This window comes from Lampris incognitus, chromosome 20 (assembly GCF_029633865.1).
Source record: "Lampris incognitus isolate fLamInc1 chromosome 20, fLamInc1.hap2, whole genome shotgun sequence".
Lineage (NCBI taxonomy): Eukaryota > Metazoa > Chordata > Actinopteri > Lampriformes > Lampridae > Lampris > Lampris incognitus.
Window position 1 is genome coordinate 29,028,452 of NC_079230.1, and position 17,421 is coordinate 29,045,872.

General features: G+C 49.8%; 8 non-coding genes across 8 annotated transcripts; all 8 read right to left on the minus strand.

Annotated features, from left to right (window-relative positions):
• Positions 1-223: 223 nt before the first annotated feature.
• LOC130131067 (U1 spliceosomal RNA) lies at positions 224-387 on the minus strand. The gene has a single exon (XR_008812236.1). It is a non-coding gene; the product is annotated as a U1 spliceosomal RNA (small nuclear RNA).
• A 2,209-nt stretch (positions 388-2,596) lies between these two features.
• LOC130131117 (U1 spliceosomal RNA) lies at positions 2,597-2,760 on the minus strand. Its single transcript, XR_008812283.1, has one exon. It is a non-coding gene; the product is annotated as a U1 spliceosomal RNA (small nuclear RNA).
• A 2,209-nt stretch (positions 2,761-4,969) lies between these two features.
• Positions 4,970-5,133, minus strand: LOC130131095 (U1 spliceosomal RNA). Its single transcript, XR_008812263.1, has one exon. It is a non-coding gene; the product is annotated as a U1 spliceosomal RNA (small nuclear RNA).
• A 2,208-nt stretch (positions 5,134-7,341) lies between these two features.
• On the minus strand, positions 7,342-7,505 carry LOC130131154 (U1 spliceosomal RNA). Its single transcript, XR_008812318.1, has one exon. It is a non-coding gene; the product is annotated as a U1 spliceosomal RNA (small nuclear RNA).
• A 2,209-nt stretch (positions 7,506-9,714) lies between these two features.
• Positions 9,715-9,878, minus strand: LOC130131137 (U1 spliceosomal RNA). Its single transcript, XR_008812302.1, has one exon. It is a non-coding gene; the product is annotated as a U1 spliceosomal RNA (small nuclear RNA).
• Positions 9,879-12,087: 2,209 nt separating this feature from the next.
• LOC130131068 (U1 spliceosomal RNA) lies at positions 12,088-12,251 on the minus strand. Its single transcript, XR_008812237.1, has one exon. It is a non-coding gene; the product is annotated as a U1 spliceosomal RNA (small nuclear RNA).
• Positions 12,252-14,461: 2,210 nt separating this feature from the next.
• Positions 14,462-14,625, minus strand: LOC130131112 (U1 spliceosomal RNA). The gene has a single exon (XR_008812279.1). It is a non-coding gene; the product is annotated as a U1 spliceosomal RNA (small nuclear RNA).
• A 2,210-nt stretch (positions 14,626-16,835) lies between these two features.
• LOC130131069 (U1 spliceosomal RNA) lies at positions 16,836-16,999 on the minus strand. Its single transcript, XR_008812238.1, has one exon. It is a non-coding gene; the product is annotated as a U1 spliceosomal RNA (small nuclear RNA).
• Between the last annotated feature and the right edge of the window lie 422 nt (positions 17,000-17,421).

Sequence of the window (17,421 nt, forward strand, 5' to 3'; positions counted from 1 at the left end):
TGTGGTAGTCTGCAGCCCTCCCCGCAATGGCAGAGGGGATGGAGCAGAAACCGGGAGGGATCGGAAGAGTGGGGTAATTGGTCCCATATAATTGGGGAGACAAAGAGGAACGAAACCCCGATGATGAATTAAGGGACGCAAGATTATTAACACGCCGAATGTCGAAAAGTTTGTGTTTTCCTGCCTTAACGGGAACCATATTGTTTTTCTTTTGACATTTAATCAGGGGAGAGCGCGAACGCAGTCCCCCACTACCAGAAATTATGCAGTCGAGATTCCCACGTTTGGGGAATTCGCACAGGTCAGCACAACCGGAGTGCAATGGTCAAGCCTCGCCGTGGGTGAACCACCTTCTTGATCATGGTGTCTCCCCTGCCAGGTAAGTATGAACCCCAGCCATCGCACAGAGGAGCTGATTCTGACACACATCTATCTGTATGACGGTGCCACGGCATCAAGTAAAGCGACTGCTTTGTCCTCACAGAAATCAAGGTTTGTTTCTTTTAACATGTAAACGGGGGAGAGCGCGAACGCAGTCCCCCACTACCGGAAATGATGCAGTCCAGAGTCTATAACATTTGGGGAATTGACCTTTCGCAAAGTCAGTTACCGTTGCTATGACCGTCAAGCCTTTCAGAACTATCCAGGAAGTAGCCGGAAAACACCAAAACATGAAGGAAGAAATCAGCGCATTGTGTGGTTAAAAGTAACAGTAGTAATACATTAGCTATCAATAATAGCTAGTAGCAAGCTTAGCTTGGAGCAGACAGGTATTTTTGTTGATTTTGGATGGATTAAGCTGGCCATGGGGTCTGCTATACTGTGACATCTATTGACGACATTGCGCTTCTTGCGTTCTGGGTTTCGGGAAGGGAAAGAAAATGACACCCCCTCCAAACTTTTCACATATCTAGTATCCGATCTGCAGATCCCATAGGCACACCGTTTCAGCATTTTGTTGTGTGTTTGAAAGCTTGACGGACCGTTGCTAAGGTCGGATTGGACAAGCACCGTTCTGGGGAGGTACTTTGCGAAAGCTCAATTGAACTCGAGGCGTTCTAGAGGAGTGTAAAGTCTACCTCGACTGTACACAGTTACGGCTCCTGATCGGTCTAAAGTCTACGGTGAGTGAACGCTCTAGACTAATCGGAAGCCGAAAGAGCCGATTGTAGCGTACCAGTCATAGGTCCCAGATGAGACGAGCATCAAAGCTTATCAAGAGGAAGAAGAGTGGTTTTCAAAGTTTACGGCGATGTTTGTTCTTCGATGATTCGTTTGAAGGAAAAGTGTTAGCTATAGCTATTAGCGATTTTCCATAGGAACAACTACACGAACTCACAGGCTGGCGCGAATTACAAGTGGAACTACCCCGTAGTCGCCCTGTCGAGAGTCGTGTTTCCATAGCGACGTAGGAACCGCCGGGATCATGAGTTGACGTCAGCATTTTGCGACAGCTTTCACCGCGACGTAATTATCCCATCCAGGTGGCGGCAAATGTCGAGGTAAATCGTCTCGTTTCTCCTGGAGGACTCGAGCCCCCGCTGAACCTCGTCGGTGGCGTAGTCAGCCAACAAAGCCTGCACCTCCTCGTCTGTCCGTTTCTCGGCTGATTTCTCCATTTCGCTTGATCGAAATTAAGTTTGCTACCACACAGCTTGGTTGCTGGCTTATACAATTGCGCTTGTTGAACACCGAAGTAGAAGGCTGGTTGCTTCCGACGTTCAACCAATCGGCGTCGAGCCCCTCCCAGCAGGTTTTCAGGGCCGCTCAGAAGTACCGACCCCAGAGCAGGGACTAGAGACGCTCCCTTAAAAGTCCCAGTAAGAGTTCCGGTCAGGGGTAGTTCCTCTAGTGGAAACACCAGCAAAGCTGCCGGCCCCCTAAAAGGTTCGGGTAGTTCCGCTGGTGGAAAATGGCCTTATGAGTTGTGTTGACAGGTTGCTTCACAAGGGGCGTCACTCCAGATACTGAAAGCAAAGGTTCACCTACTTTTGCCACTCACAGATGTGAAATATTGGATCATTTTGCTCAATAAATGAATGAGCAAGTATCATATTTTTGTCTCATTTGTTTAATTGGGTTTTCTTCATCTACTTTTAGGACTCGTCGCCGGACCGAATCCCCGTGTTACCCCCGCCTTGATTGGTGTCGCTAAAGCCACAATTGGCCGTGTGTGCGGGTGTGAAGCCGGATGTGAGTATGTGTCGAGGTGGCTGCAGTAGCGCCTCCTCTGATCGGTCGGGGCGCCTGTTCGGGGGAGAGGGAGAACTGGAGGAATAGCGTGATCCTGCCACGCGCTACGTCGCCCTGGCGAAACGCCTCACTGTCAGGGGAACGAAGCGGCTGGCGACTCCACATGCGTCGGAGGAGGCATGTGGTAGTCTGCAGCCCTCCCCGCAATGGCAGAGGGGATGGAGCAGAAACCGGGAGGGATCGGAAGAGTGGGGTAATTGGTCCCATATAATTGGGGAGACAAAGAGTAACGAAACCCCGATGATGAATTAAGGGACGCAAGATTATTAACACGCCGAATGTCGAAAAGTTTGTGTTTTCCTGCCTTGACGGGAACCATATTGTTTTTCTTTTGACATTTAATCAGGGGAGAGCGCGAACGCAGTCCCCCACTACCAGAAATTATGCAGTCGAGATTCCCACGTTTGGGGAATTCGCACAGATCAGCACAACCGGAGTGCAATGGTCAAGCCTCGCCGTGGGTGAACCACCTTCTTGATCATGGTGTCTCCCCTGCCAGGTAAGTATGAACCCCAGCCATCGCACAGAGGAGCTGATTCTGACACACATCTATCTGTATGACGGTGCCACGGCATCAAGTAAAGCGACTGCTTTGTCCTCACAGAAATCAAGGTTTGTTTCTTTTAACATGTAAACGGGGGAGAGCGCGAACGCAGTCCCCCACTACCGGAAATGATGCAGTCCAGAGTCTATAACATTTGGGGAATTGACCTTTCGCAAAGTCAGTTACCGTTGCTATGACCGTCAAGCCTTTCAGAACTATCCAGGAAGTAGCCGGAAAACACCAAAACATGAAGGAAGAAATCAGCGCATTGTGTGGTTAAAAGTAACAGTAGTAATACATTAGCTATCAATAATAGCTAGTAGCAAGCTTAGCTTGGAGCAGACAGGTATTTTTGTTGATTTTGGATGGATTAAGCTGGCCATGGGGTCTGCTATACTGTGACATCTATTGACGACATTGCGCTTCTTGCGTTCTGGGTTTCGGGAAGGGAAAGAAAATGACACCCCCTCCAAACTTTTCACATATCTAGTATCCGATCTGCAGATCCCATAGGCACACCGTTTCAGCATTTTGTTGTGTGTTTGAAAGCTTGACGGACCGTTGCTAAGGTCGGATTGGACAAGCACCGTTCTGGGGAGGTACTTTGCGAAAGCTCAATTGAACTCGAGGCGTTCTAGAGGAGTGTAAAGTCTACCTCGACTGTACACAGTTACGGCTCCTGATCGGTCTAAAGTCTACGGTGAGTGAACGCTCTAGACTAATCGGAAGCCGAAAGAGCCGATTGTAGCGTACCAGTCATAGGTCCCAGATGAGACGAGCATCAAAGCTTATCAAGAGGAAGAAGAGTGGTTTTCAAAGTTTACGGCGATGTTTGTTCTTCGATGATTCGTTTGAAGGAAAAGTGTTAGCTATAGCTATTAGCGATTTTCCATAGGAACAACTACACGAACTCACAGGCTGGCGCGAATTACAAGTGGAACTACCCCGTAGTCGCCCTGTCGAGAGTCGTGTTTCCATAGCGACGTAGGAACCGCCGGGATCATGAGTTGACGTCAGCATTTTGCGACAGCTTTCACCGCGACGTAATTATCCCATCCAGGTGGCGGCAAATGTCGAGGTAAATCGTCTCGTTTCTCCTGGAGGACTCGAGCCCCCGCTGAACCTCGTCGGTGGCGTAGTCAGCCAACAAAGCCTGCACCTCCTCGTCTGTCCGTTTCTCGGCTGATTTCTCCATTTCGCTTGATCGAAATTAAGTTTGCTACCACACAGCTTGGTTGCTGGCTTATACAATTGCGCTTGTTGAACACCGAAGTAGAAGGCTGGTTGCTTCCGACGTTCAACCAATCGGCGTCGAGCCCCTCCCAGCAGGTTTTCAGGGCCGCTCAGAAGTACCGACCCCAGAGCAGGGACTAGAGACGCTCCCTTAAAAGTCCCAGTAAGAGTTCCGGTCAGGGGTAGTTCCTCTAGTGGAAACACCAGCAAAGCTGCCGGCCCCCTAAAAGGTTCGGGTAGTTCCGCTGGTGGAAAATGGCCTTATGAGTTGTGTTGACAGGTTGCTTCACAAGGGGCGTCACTCCAGATACTGAAAGCAAAGGTTCACCTACTTTTGCCACTCACAGATGTGAAATATTGGATCATTTTGCTCAATAAATGAATGAGCAAGTATCATATTTTTGTCTCATTTGTTTAATTGGGTTTTCTTCATCTACTTTTAGGACTCGTCGCCGGACCGAATCCCCGTGTTACCCCCGCCTTGATTGGTGTCGCTAAAGCCACAATTGGCCGTGTGTGCGGGTGTGAAGCCGGATGTGAGTATGTGTCGAGGTGGCTGCAGTAGCGCCTCCTCTGATCGGTCGGGGCGCCTGTTCGGGGGAGAGGGAGAACTGGAGGAATAGCGTGATCCTGCCACGCGCTACGTCGCCCTGGCGAAACGCCTCACTGTCAGGGGAACGAAGCGGCTGGCGACTCCACATGCGTCGGAAGAGGCATGTGGTAGTCTGCAGCCCTCCCCGCAATGGCAGAGGGGATGGAGCAGAAACCGGGAGGGATCGGAAGAGTGGGGTAATTGGTCCCATATAATTGGGGAGACAAAGAGGAACGAAACCCCGATGATGAATTAAGGGACGCAAGATTATTAACACGCCGAATGTCGTAAAGTTTGTGTTTTCCTGCCTTAACGGGAACCATATTGTTTTTCTTTTGACATTTAATCAGGGGAGAGCGCGAACGCAGTCCCCCACTACCAGAAATTATGCAGTCGAGATTCCCACGTTTGGGGAATTCGCACAGGTCAGCACAACCGGAGTGCAATGGTCAAGCCTCGCCGTGGGTGAACCACCTTCTTGATCATGGTGTCCCCCCTGCCAGGTAAGTATGAACCCCAGCCATCGCACAGAGGACCTGATTCTGACACACATCTATCTGTATGACGGTGCCACGGCATCAAGTAAAGCGACTGCTTTGTCCTCACAGAAATCAAGGTTTGTTTCTTTTAACATGTAAACGGGGGAGAGCGCGAACGCAGTCCCCCACTACCGGAAATGATGCAGTCCAGAGTCTATAACATTTGGGGAATTGACCTTTCGCAAAGTCAGTTACCGTTGCTATGACCGTCAAGCCTTTCAGAACTATCCAGGAAGTAGCCGGAAAACACCAAAACATGAAGGAAGAAATCAGCGCATTGTGTGGTTAAAAGTAACAGTAGTAATACATTAGCTATCAATAATAGCTAGTAGCAAGCTTAGCTTGGAGCAGACAGGTATTTTTGTTGATTTTGGATGGATTAAGCTGGCCATGGGGTCTGCTATACTGTGACATCTATTGACGACATTGCGCTTCTTGCGTTCTGGGTTTCGGGAAGGGAAAGAAAATGACACCCCCTCCAAACTTTTCACATATCTAGTATCCGATCTGCAGATCCCATAGGCACACCGTTTCAGCATTTTGTTGTGTGTTTGAAAGCTTGACGGACCGTTGCTAAGGTCGGATTGGACAAGCACCGTTCTGGGGAGGTACTTTGCGAAAGCTCAATTGAACTCGAGGCGTTCTAGAGGAGTGTAAAGTCTACCTCGACTGTACACAGTTACGGCTCCTGATCGGTCTAAAGTCTACGGTGAGTGAACGCTCTAGACTAATCGGAAGCCGAAAGAGCCGATTGTAGCGTACCAGTCATAGGTCCCAGATGAGACGAGCATCAAAGCTTATCAAGAGGAAGAAGAGTGGTTTTCAAAGTTTACGGCGATGTTTGTTCTTCGATGATTCGTTTGAAGGAAAAGTGTTAGCTATAGCTATTAGCGATTTTCCATAGGAACAACTACACGAACTCACAGGCTGGCGCGAATTACAAGTGGAACTACCCCGTAGTCGCCCTGTCGAGAGTCGTGTTTCCATAGCGACGTAGGAACCGCCGGGATCATGAGTTGACGTCAGCATTTTGCGACAGCTTTCACCGCGACGTAATTATCCCATCCAGGTGGCGGCAAATGTCGAGGTAAATCGTCTCGTTTCTCCTGGAGGACTCGAGCCCCCGCTGAACCTCGTCGGTGGCGTAGTCAGCCAACAAAGCCTGCACCTCCTCGTCTGTCCGTTTCTCGGCTGATTTCTCCATTTCGCTTGATCGAAATTAAGTTTGCTACCACACAGCTTGGTTGCTGGCTTATACAATTGCGCTTGTTGAACACCGAAGTAGAAGGCTGGTTGCTTCCGACGTTCAACCAATCGGCGTCGAGCCCCTCCCAGCAGGTTTTCAGGGCCGCTCAGAAGTACCGACCCCAGAGCAGGGACTAGAGACGCTCCCTTAAAAGTCCCAGTAAGAGTTCCGGTCAGGGGTAGTTCCTCTAGTGGAAACACCAGCAAAGCTGCCGGCCCCCTAAAAGGTTCGGGTAGTTCCGCTGGTGGAAAATGGCCTTATGAGTTGTGTTGACAGGTTGCTTCACAAGGGGCGTCACTCCAGATACTGAAAGCAAAGGTTCACCTACTTTTGCCACTCACAGATGTGAAATATTGGATCATTTTGCTCAATAAATGAATGAGCAAGTATCATATTTTTGTCTCATTTGTTTAATTGGGTTTTCTTCATCTACTTTTAGGACTCGTCGCCGGACCGAATCCCCGTGTTACCCCCGCCTTGATTGGTGTCGCTAAAGCCACAATTGGCCGTGTGTGCGGGTGTGAAGCCGGATGTGAGTATGTGTCGAGGTGGCTGCAGTAGCGCCTCCTCTGATCGGTCGGGGCGCCTGTTCGGGGGAGAGGGAGAACTGGAGGAATAGCGTGATCCTGCCACGCGCTACGTCGCCCTGGCGAAACGCCTCACTGTCAGGGGAACGAAGCGGCTGGCGACTCCACATGCGTCGGAGGAGGCATGTGGTAGTCTGCAGCCCTCCCCGCAATGGCAGAGGGGATGGAGCAGAAACCGGGAGGGATCGGAAGAGTGGGGTAATTGGTCCCATATAATTGGGGAGACAAAGAGGAACGAAACCCCGATGATGAATTAAGGGACGCAAGATTATTAACATGCCGAATGTCGAAAAGTTTGTGTTTCCTGCCTTAACGGGAACCATATTGTTTTTCTTTTGACATTTAATCAGGGGAGAGCGCGAACGCAGTCCCCCACTACCGGAAATTATGCAGTCGAGATTCCCACGTTTGGGGAATTCGCACAGATCAGCACAACCGGAGTGCAATGGTCAAGCCTCGCCGTGGGTGAACCACCTTCTTGATCATGGTGTCTCCCCTGCCAGGTAAGTATGAACCCCAGCCATCGCACAGAGGAGCTGATTCTGACACACATCTATCTGTATGACGGTGCCACGGCATCAAGTAAAGCGACTGCTTTGTCCTCACAGAAATCAAGGTTTGTTTCTTTTAACATGTAAACGGGGGAGAGCGCGAACGCAGTCCCCCACTACCGGAAATGATGCAGTCCAGAGTCTATAACATTTGGGGAATTGACCTTTCGCAAAGTCAGTTACCGTTGCTATGACCGTCAAGCCTTTCAGAACTATCCAGGAAGTAGCCGGAAAACACCAAAACATGAAGGAAGAAATCAGCGCATTGTGTGGTTAAAAGTAACAGTAGTAATACATTAGCTATCAATAATAGCTAGTAGCAAGCTTAGCTTGGAGCAGACAGGTATTTTTGTTGATTTTGGATGGATTAAGCTGGCCATGGGGTCTGCTATACTGTGACATCTATTGACGACATTGCGCTTCTTGCGTTCTGGGTTTCGGGAAGGGAAAGAAAATGACACCCCCTCCAAACTTTTCACATATCTAGTATCCGATCTGCAGATCCCATAGGCACACCGTTTCAGCATTTTGTTGTGTGTTTGAAAGCTTGACGGACCGTTGCTAAGGTCGGATTGGACAAGCACCGTTCTGGGGAGGTACTTTGCGAAAGCTCAATTGAACTCGAGGCGTTCTAGAGGAGTGTAAAGTCTACCTCGACTGTACACAGTTACGGCTCCTGATCGGTCTAAAGTCTACGGTGAGTGAACGCTCTAGACTAATCGGAAGCCGAAAGAGCCGATTGTAGCGTACCAGTCATAGGTCCCAGATGAGACGAGCATCAAAGCTTATCAAGAGGAAGAAGAGTGGTTTTCAAAGTTTACGGCGATGTTTGTTCTTCGATGATTCGTTTGAAGGAAAAGTGTTAGCTATAGCTATTAGCGATTTTCCATAGGAACAACTACACGAACTCACAGGCTGGCGCGAATTACAAGTGGAACTACCCCGTAGTCGCCCTGTCGAGAGTCGTGTTTCCATAGCGACGTAGGAACCGCCGGGATCATGAGTTGACGTCAGCATTTTGCGACAGCTTTCACCGCGACGTAATTATCCCATCCAGGTGGCGGCAAATGTCGAGGTAAATCGTCTCGTTTCTCCTGGAGGACTCGAGCCCCCGCTGAACCTCGTCGGTGGCGTAGTCAGCCAACAAAGCCTGCACCTCCTCGTCTGTCCGTTTCTCGGCTGATTTCTCCATTTCGCTTGATCGAAATTAAGTTTGCTACCACACAGCTTGGTTGCTGGCTTATACAATTGCGCTTGTTGAACACCGAAGTAGAAGGCTGGTTGCTTCCGACGTTCAACCAATCGGCGTCGAGCCCCTCCCAGCAGGTTTTCAGGGCCGCTCAGAAGTACCGACCCCAGAGCAGGGACTAGAGACGCTCCCTTAAAAGTCCCAGTAAGAGTTCCGGTCAGGGGTAGTTCCTCTAGTGGAAACACCAGCAAAGCTGCCGGCCCCCTAAAAGGTTCGGGTAGTTCCGCTGGTGGAAAATGGCCTTATGAGTTGTGTTGACAGGTTGCTTCACAAGGGGCGTCACTCCAGATACTGAAAGCAAAGGTTCACCTACTTTTGCCACTCACAGATGTGAAATATTGGATCATTTTGCTCAATAAATGAATGAGCAAGTATCATATTTTTGTCTCATTTGTTTAATTGGGTTTTCTTCATCTACTTTTAGGACTCGTCGCCGGACCGAATCCCCGTGTTACCCCCGCCTTGATTGGTGTCGCTAAAGCCACAATTGGCCGTGTGTGCGGGTGTGAAGCCGGATGTGAGTATGTGTCGAGGTGGCTGCAGTAGCGCCTCCTCTGATCGGTCGGGGCGCCTGTTCGGGGGAGAGGGAGAACTGGAGGAATAGCGTGATCCTGCCACGCGCTACGTCGCCCTGGCGAAACGCCTCACTGTCAGGGGAACGAAGCGGCTGGCGACTCCACATGCGTCGGAAGAGGCATGTGGTAGTCTGCAGCCCTCCCCGCAATGGCAGAGGGGATGGAGCAGAAACCGGGAGGGATCGGAAGAGTGGGGTAATTGGTCCCATATAATTGGGGAGACAAAGAGGAACGAAACCCCGATGATGAATTAAGGGACGCAAGATTATTAACACGCCGAATGTCGTAAAGTTTGTGTTTTCCTGCCTTAACGGGAACCATATTGTTTTTCTTTTGACATTTAATCAGGGGAGAGCGCGAACGCAGTCCCCCAGTACCAGAAATTATGCAGTCGAGATTCCCACGTTTGGGGAATTCGCACAGGTCAGCACAACCGGAGTGCAATGGTCAAGCCTCGCCGTGGGTGAACCACCTTCTTGATCGTGGTGTCTCCCCTGCCAGGTAAGTATGAACCCCAGCCATCGCACAGAGGAGCTGATTCTGACACACATCTATCTGTATGACGGTGCCACGGCATCAAGTAAAGCGACTGCTTTGTCCTCACAGAAATCAAGGTTTGTTTCTTTTAACATGTAAACGGGGGAGAGCGCGAACGCAGTCCCCCACTACCGGAAATGATGCAGTCCAGAGTCTATAACATTTGGGGAATTGACCTTTCGCAAAGTCAGTTACCGTTGCTATGACCGTCAAGCCTTTCAGAACTATCCAGGAAGTAGCCGGAAAACACCAAAACATGAAGGAAGAAATCAGCGCATTGTGTGGTTAAAAGTAACAGTAGTAATACATTAGCTATCAATAATAGCTAGTAGCAAGCTTAGCTTGGAGCAGACAGGTATTTTTGTTGATTTTGGATGGATTAAGCTGGCCATGGGGTCTGCTATACTGTGACATCTATTGACGACATTGCGCTTCTTGCGTTCTGGGTTTCGGGAAGGGAAAGAAAATGACACCCCCTCCAAACTTTTCACATATCTAGTATCCGATCTGCAGATCCCATAGGCACACCGTTTCAGCATTTTGTTGTGTGTTTGAAAGCTTGACGGACCGTTGCTAAGGTCGGATTGGACAAGCACCGTTCTGGGGAGGTACTTTGCGAAAGCTCAATTGAACTCGAGGCGTTCTAGAGGAGTGTAAAGTCTACCTCGACTGTACACAGTTACGGCTCCTGATCGGTCTAAAGTCTACGGTGAGTGAACGCTCTAGACTAATCGGAAGCCGAAAGAGCCGATTGTAGCGTACCAGTCATAGGTCCCAGATGAGACGAGCATCAAAGCTTATCAAGAGGAAGAAGAGTGGTTTTCAAAGTTTACGGCGATGTTTGTTCTTCGATGATTCGTTTGAAGGAAAAGTGTTAGCTATAGCTATTAGCGATTTTCCATAGGAACAACTACACGAACTCACAGGCTGGCGCGAATTACAAGTGGAACTACCCCGTAGTCGCCCTGTCGAGAGTCGTGTTTCCATAGCGACGTAGGAACCGCCGGGATCATGAGTTGACGTCAGCATTTTGCGACAGCTTTCACCGCGACGTAATTATCCCATCCAGGTGGCGGCAAATGTCGAGGTAAATCGTCTCGTTTCTCCTGGAGGACTCGAGCCCCCGCTGAACCTCGTCGGTGGCGTAGTCAGCCAACAAAGCCTGCACCTCCTCGTCTGTCCGTTTCTCGGCTGATTTCTCCATTTCGCTTGATCGAAATTAAGTTTGCTACCACACAGCTTGGTTGCTGGCTTATACAATTGCGCTTGTTGAACACCGAAGTAGAAGGCTGGTTGCTTCCGACGTTCAACCAATCGGCGTCGAGCCCCTCCCAGCAGGTTTTCAGGGCCGCTCAGAAGTACCGACCCCAGAGCAGGGACTAGAGACGCTCCCTTAAAAGTCCCAGTAAGAGTTCCGGTCAGGGGTAGTTCCTCTAGTGGAAACACCAGCAAAGCTGCCGGCCCCCTAAAAGGTTCGGGTAGCTCCGCTGGTGGAAAATGGCCTTATGAGTTGTGTTGACAGGTTGCTTCACAAGGGGCGTCACTCCAGATACTGAAAGCAAAGGTTCACCTACTTTTGCCACTCACAGATGTGAAATATTGGATCATTTTGCTCAATAAATGAATGAGCAAGTATCATATTTTTGTCTCATTTGTTTAATTGGGTTTTCTTCATCTACTTTTAGGACTCGTCGCCGGACCGAATCCCCGTGTTACCCCCGCCTTGATTGGTGTCGCTAAAGCCACAATTGGCCGTGTGTGCGGGTGTGAAGCCGGATGTGAGTATGTGTCGAGGTGGCTGCAGTAGCGCCTCCTCTGATCGGTCGGGGCGCCTGTTCGGGGGAGAGGGAGAACTGGAGGAATAGCGTGATCCTGCCACGCGCTACGTCGCCCTGGCGAAACGCCTCACTGTCAGGGGAACGAAGCGGCTGGCGACTCCACATGCGTCGGAAGAGGCATGTGGTAGTCTGCAGCCCTCCCCGCAATGGCAGAGGGGATGGAGCAGAAACCGGGAGGGATCGGAAGAGTGGGGTAATTGGTCCCATATAATTGGGGAGACAAAGAGGAACGAAACCCCGATGATGAATTAAGGGACGCAAGATTATTAACATGCCGAATGTCGAAAAGTTTGTGTTTTCCTGCCTTAACGGGAACCATATTGTTTTTCTTTTGACATTTAATCAGGGGAGAGCGCGAACGCAGTCCCCCACTACCAGAAATTATGCAGTCGAGATTCCCACGTTTGGGGAATTCGCACAGGTCAGCACAACCGGAGTGCAATGGTCAAGCCTCGCCGTGGGTGAACCACCTTCTTGATCATGGTGTCTCCCCTGCCAGGTAAGTATGAACCCCAGCCATCGCACAGAGGAGCTGATTCTGACACACATCTATCTGTATGACGGTGCCACGGCATCAAGTAAAGCGACTGCTTTGTCCTCACAGAAATCAAGGTTTGTTTCTTTTAACATGTAAACGGGGGAGAGCGCGAACGCAGTCCCCCACTACCGGAAATGATGCAGTCCAGAGTCTATAACATTTGGGGAATTGACCTTTCGCAAAGTCAGTTACCGTTGCTATGACCGTCAAGCCTTTCAGAACTATCCAGGAAGTAGCCGGAAAACACCAAAACATGAAGGAAGAAATCAGCGCATTGTGTGGTTAAAAGTAACAGTAGTAATACATTAGCTATCAATAATAGCTAGTAGCAAGCTTAGCTTGGAGCAGACAGGTATTTTTGTTGATTTTGGATGGATTAAGCTGGCCATGGGGTCTGCTATACTGTGACATCTATTGACGACATTGCGCTTCTTGCGTTCTGGGTTTCGGGAAGGGAAAGAAAATGACACCCCCTCCAAACTTTTCACATATCTAGTATCCGATCTGCAGATCCCATAGGCACACCGTTTCAGCATTTTGTTGTGTGTTTGCAAAGCTTGACGGACCGTTGCTAAGGTCGGATTGGACAAGCACCGTTCTGGGGAGGTACTTTGCGAAAGCTCAATTGAACTCGAGGCGTTCTAGAGGAGTGTAAAGTCTACCTCGACTGTACACAGTTACGGCTCCTGATCGGTCTAAAGTCTACGGTGAGTGAACGCTCTAGACTAATCGGAAGCCGAAAGAGCCGATTGTAGCGTACCAGTCATAGGTCCCAGATGAGACGAGCATCAAAGCTTATCAAGAGGAAGAAGAGTGGTTTTCAAAGTTTACGGCGATGTTTGTTCTTCGATGATTCGTTTGAAGGAAAAGTGTTAGCTATAGCTATTAGCGATTTTCCATAGGAACAACTACACGAACTCACAGGCTGGCGCGAATTACAAGTGGAACTACCCCGTAGTCGCCCTGTCGAGAGTCGTGTTTCCATAGCGACGTAGGAACCGCCGGGATCATGAGTTGACGTCAGCATTTTGCGACAGCTTTCACCGCGACGTAATTATCCCATCCAGGTGGCGGGAAATGTCGAGGTAAATCGTCTCGTTTCTCCTGGAGGACTCGAGCCCCCGCTGAACCTCGTCGGTGGCGTAGTCAGCCAACAAAGCCTGCACCTCCTCGTCTGTCCGTTTCTCGGCTGATTTCTCCATTTCGCTTGATCGAAATTAAGTTTGCTACCACACAGCTTGGTTGCTGGCTTATACAATTGCGCTTGTTGAACACCGAAGTAGAAGGCTGGTTGCTTCCGACGTTCAACCAATCGGCGTCGAGCCCCTCCCAGCAGGTTTTCAGGGCCGCTCAGAAGTACCGACCCCAGAGCAGGGACTAGAGACGCTCCCTTAAAAGTCCCAGTAAGAGTTCCGGTCAGGGGTAGTTCCTCTAGTGGAAACACCAGCAAAGCTGCCGGCCCCCTAAAAGGTTCGGGTAGTTCCGCTGGTGGAAAATGGCCTTATGAGTTGTGTTGACAGGTTGCTTCACAAGGGGCGTCACTCCAGATACTGAAAGCAAAGGTTCACCTACTTTTGCCACTCACAGATGTGAAATATTGGATCATTTTGCTCAATAAATGAATGAGCAAGTATCATATTTTTGTCTCATTTGTTTAATTGGGTTTTCTTCATCTACTTTTAGGACTCGTCGCCGGACCGAATCCCCGTGTTACCCCCGCCTTGATTGGTGTCGCTAAAGCCACAATTGGCCGTGTGTGCGGGTGTGAAGCCGGATGTGAGTATGTGTCGAGGTGGCTGCAGTAGCGCCTCCTCTGATCGGTCGGGGCGCCTGTTCGGGGGAGAGGGAGAACTGGAGGAATAGCGTGATCCTGCCACGCGCTACGTCGCCCTGGCGAAACGCCTCACTGTCAGGGGAACGAAGCGGCTGGCAACTCCACATGCGTCGGAGGAGGCATGTGGTAGTCTGCAGCCCTCCCCGCAATGGCAGAGGGGATGGAGCAGAAACCGGGAGGGATCGGAAGAGTGGGGTAATTGGTCCCATATAATTGGGGAGACAAAGAGGAACGAAACCCCGATGATGAATTAAGGGACGCAAGATTATTAACACGCCGAATGTCGTAAAGTTTGTGTTTTCCTGCCTTAACGGGAACCATATTGTTTTTCTTTTGACATTTAATCAGGGGAGAGCGCGAACGCAGTCCCCCACTACCAGAAATTATGCAGTCGAGATTCCCACGTTTGGGGAATTCGCACAGGTCAGCACAACCGGAGTGCAATGGTCAAACCTCGCCGTGGGTGAACCACCTTCTTGATCATGGTGTCTCCCCTGCCAGGTAAGTATGAACCCCAGCCATCGCACAGAGGACCTGATTCTGACACACATCTATCTGTATGACGGTGCCACGGCATCAAGTAAAGCGACTGCTTTGTCCTCACAGAAATCAAGGTTTGTTTCTTTTAACATGTAAACGGGGGAGAGCGCGAACGCAGTCCCCCACTACCGGAAATGATGCAGTCCAGAGTCTATAACATTTGGGGAATTGACCTTTCGCAAAGTCAGTTACCGTTGCTATGACCGTCAAGCCTTTCAGAACTATCCAGGAAGTAGCCGGAAAACACCAAAACATGAAGGAAGAAATCAGCGCATTGTGTGGTTAAAAGTAACAGTAGTAATACATTAGCTATCAATAATAGCTAGTAGCAAGCTTAGCTTGGAGCAGACAGGTATTTTTGTTGATTTTGGATGGATTAAGCTGGCCATGGGGTCTGCTATACTGTGACATCTATTGACGACATTGCGCTTCTTGCGTTCTGGGTTTCGGGAAGGGAAAGAAAATGACACCCCCTCCAAACTTTTCACATATCTAGTATCCGATCTGCAGATCCCATAGGCACACCGTTTCAGCATTTTGTTGTGTGTTTGCAAAGCTTGACGGACCGTTGCTAAGGTCGGATTGGACAAGCACCGTTCTGGGGAGGTACTTTGCGAAAGCTCAATTGAACTCGAGGCGTTCTAGAGGAGTGTAAAGTCTACCTCGACTGTACACAGTTACGGCTCCTGATCGGTCTAAAGTCTACGGTGAGTGAACGCTCTTTACTAATCGGAAGCCGAAAGAGCCGATTGTAGCGTACCAGTCATAGGTCCCAGATGAGACGAGCATCAAAGCTTATCAAGAGGAAGAAGAGTGGTTTTCAAAGTTTACGGCGATGTTTGTTCTTCGATGATTCGTTTGAAGGAAAAGTGTTAGCTATAGCTATTAGCGATTTTCCATAGGAACAACTACACGAACTCACAGGCTGGCGCGAATTACAAGTGGAACTACCCCGTAGTCGCCCTGTCGAGAGTCGTGTTTCCATAGCGACGTAGGAACCGCCGGGATCATGAGTTGACGTCAGCATTTTGCGACAGCTTTCACCGCGACGTAATTATCCCATCCAGGTGGCGGGAAATGTCGAGGTAAATCGTCTCGTTTCTCCTGGAGGACTCGAGCCCCCGCTGAACCTCGTCGGTGGCGTAGTCAGCCAACAAAGCCTGTACCTCCTCGTCTGTCCGTTTCTCGGCTGATTTCTCCATTTCGCTTGATCGAAATTAAGTTTGCTACCACACAGCTTGGTTGCTGGCTTATACAATTGCGCTTGTTGAACACCGAAGTAGAAGGCTGGTTGCTTCCGACGTTCAACCAATCGGCGTCGAGCCCCTCCCAGCAGGTTTTCAGGGCCGCTCAGAAGTACCGACCCCAGAGCAGGGACTAGAGACGCTCCCTTAAAAGTCCCAGTAAGAGTTCCGGTCAGGGGTAGTTCCTCTAGTGGAAACACCAGCAAAGCTGCCGGCCCCCTAAAAGGTTCGGGTAGTTCCGCTGGTGGAAAATGGCCTTATGAGTTGTGTTGACAGGTTGCTTCACAAGGGGCGTCACTCCAGATACTGAAAGCAAAGGTTCACCTACTTTTGCCACTCACAGATGTGAAATATTGGATCATTTTGCTCAATAAATGAATGAGCAAGTATCATATTTTTGTCTCATTTGTTTAATTGGGTTTTCTTAGTCTACTTTTAGGACTCGTCGCCGGACCGAATCCCCGTGTTACCCCCGCCTTGATTGGTGTCGCTAAAGCCACAATTGGCCGTGTGTGCGGGTGTGAAGCCGGATGTGAGTATGTGTCGAGGTGGCTGCAGTAGCGCCTCCTCTGATCGGTCGGGGCGCCTGTTCGGGGGATAGGGAGAACTGGAGGAATAGCGTGATCCTGCCACGCGCTACGTCGCCCTGGCGAAACGCCTCACTGTCAGGGGAACGAAGCGGCTGGCGACTCCACATGCGTCGGAGGAGGCATGTGGTAGTCTGCAGCCCTCCCCGCAATGGCAGAGGGGATGGAGCAGAAACCGGGAGGGATCGGAAGAGTGGGGTAATTGGTCCCATATAGTTGGGGAGACAAAGAGGAACGAAACCCCGATGATGAATTAAGGGGCGCAAAATTATTAACACGCCGAATGTCGTAAAGTTTGTGTTTTCCTGCCTTAACGGGAACCATATTGTTTTTCTTTTGACATTTAATCAGGGGAGAGCGCGAACGCAGTCCCCCACTACCAGAAATTATGCAGTCGAGATTCCCACGTTTGGGGAATTCGCACAGGTCAGCACAACCGGAGTGCAATGGTCAAGCCTCGCCGTGGGTGAACCACCTTCTTGATCATGGTGTCTCCCCTGCCAGGTAAGTATGAACCCCAGCCATCGCACAGAGGAGCTGATTCTGACACACATCTATCTGTATGACGGTGCCACGGCATCAAGTAAAGCGACTGCTTTGTCCTCACAGAAATCAAGGTTTGTTTCTTTTAACATGTAAACGGGGGAGAGCGCGAACGCAGTCCCCCACTACCGGAAATGATGCAGTCCAGAGTCTATAACATTTGGGGAATTGACCTTTCGCAAAGTCAGTTACCGTTGCTATGACCGTCAAGCCTTTCAGAACTATCCAGGAAGTAGCCGGAAAACACCAAAACATGAAGGAAGAAATCAGCGCATTGTGTGGTTAAAAGTAACAGTAGTAATACATTAGCTATCAATAATAGCTAGTAGCAAGCTTAGCTTGGAGCAGACAGGTATTTTTGTTGATTTTGGATGGATTAAGCTGGCCATGG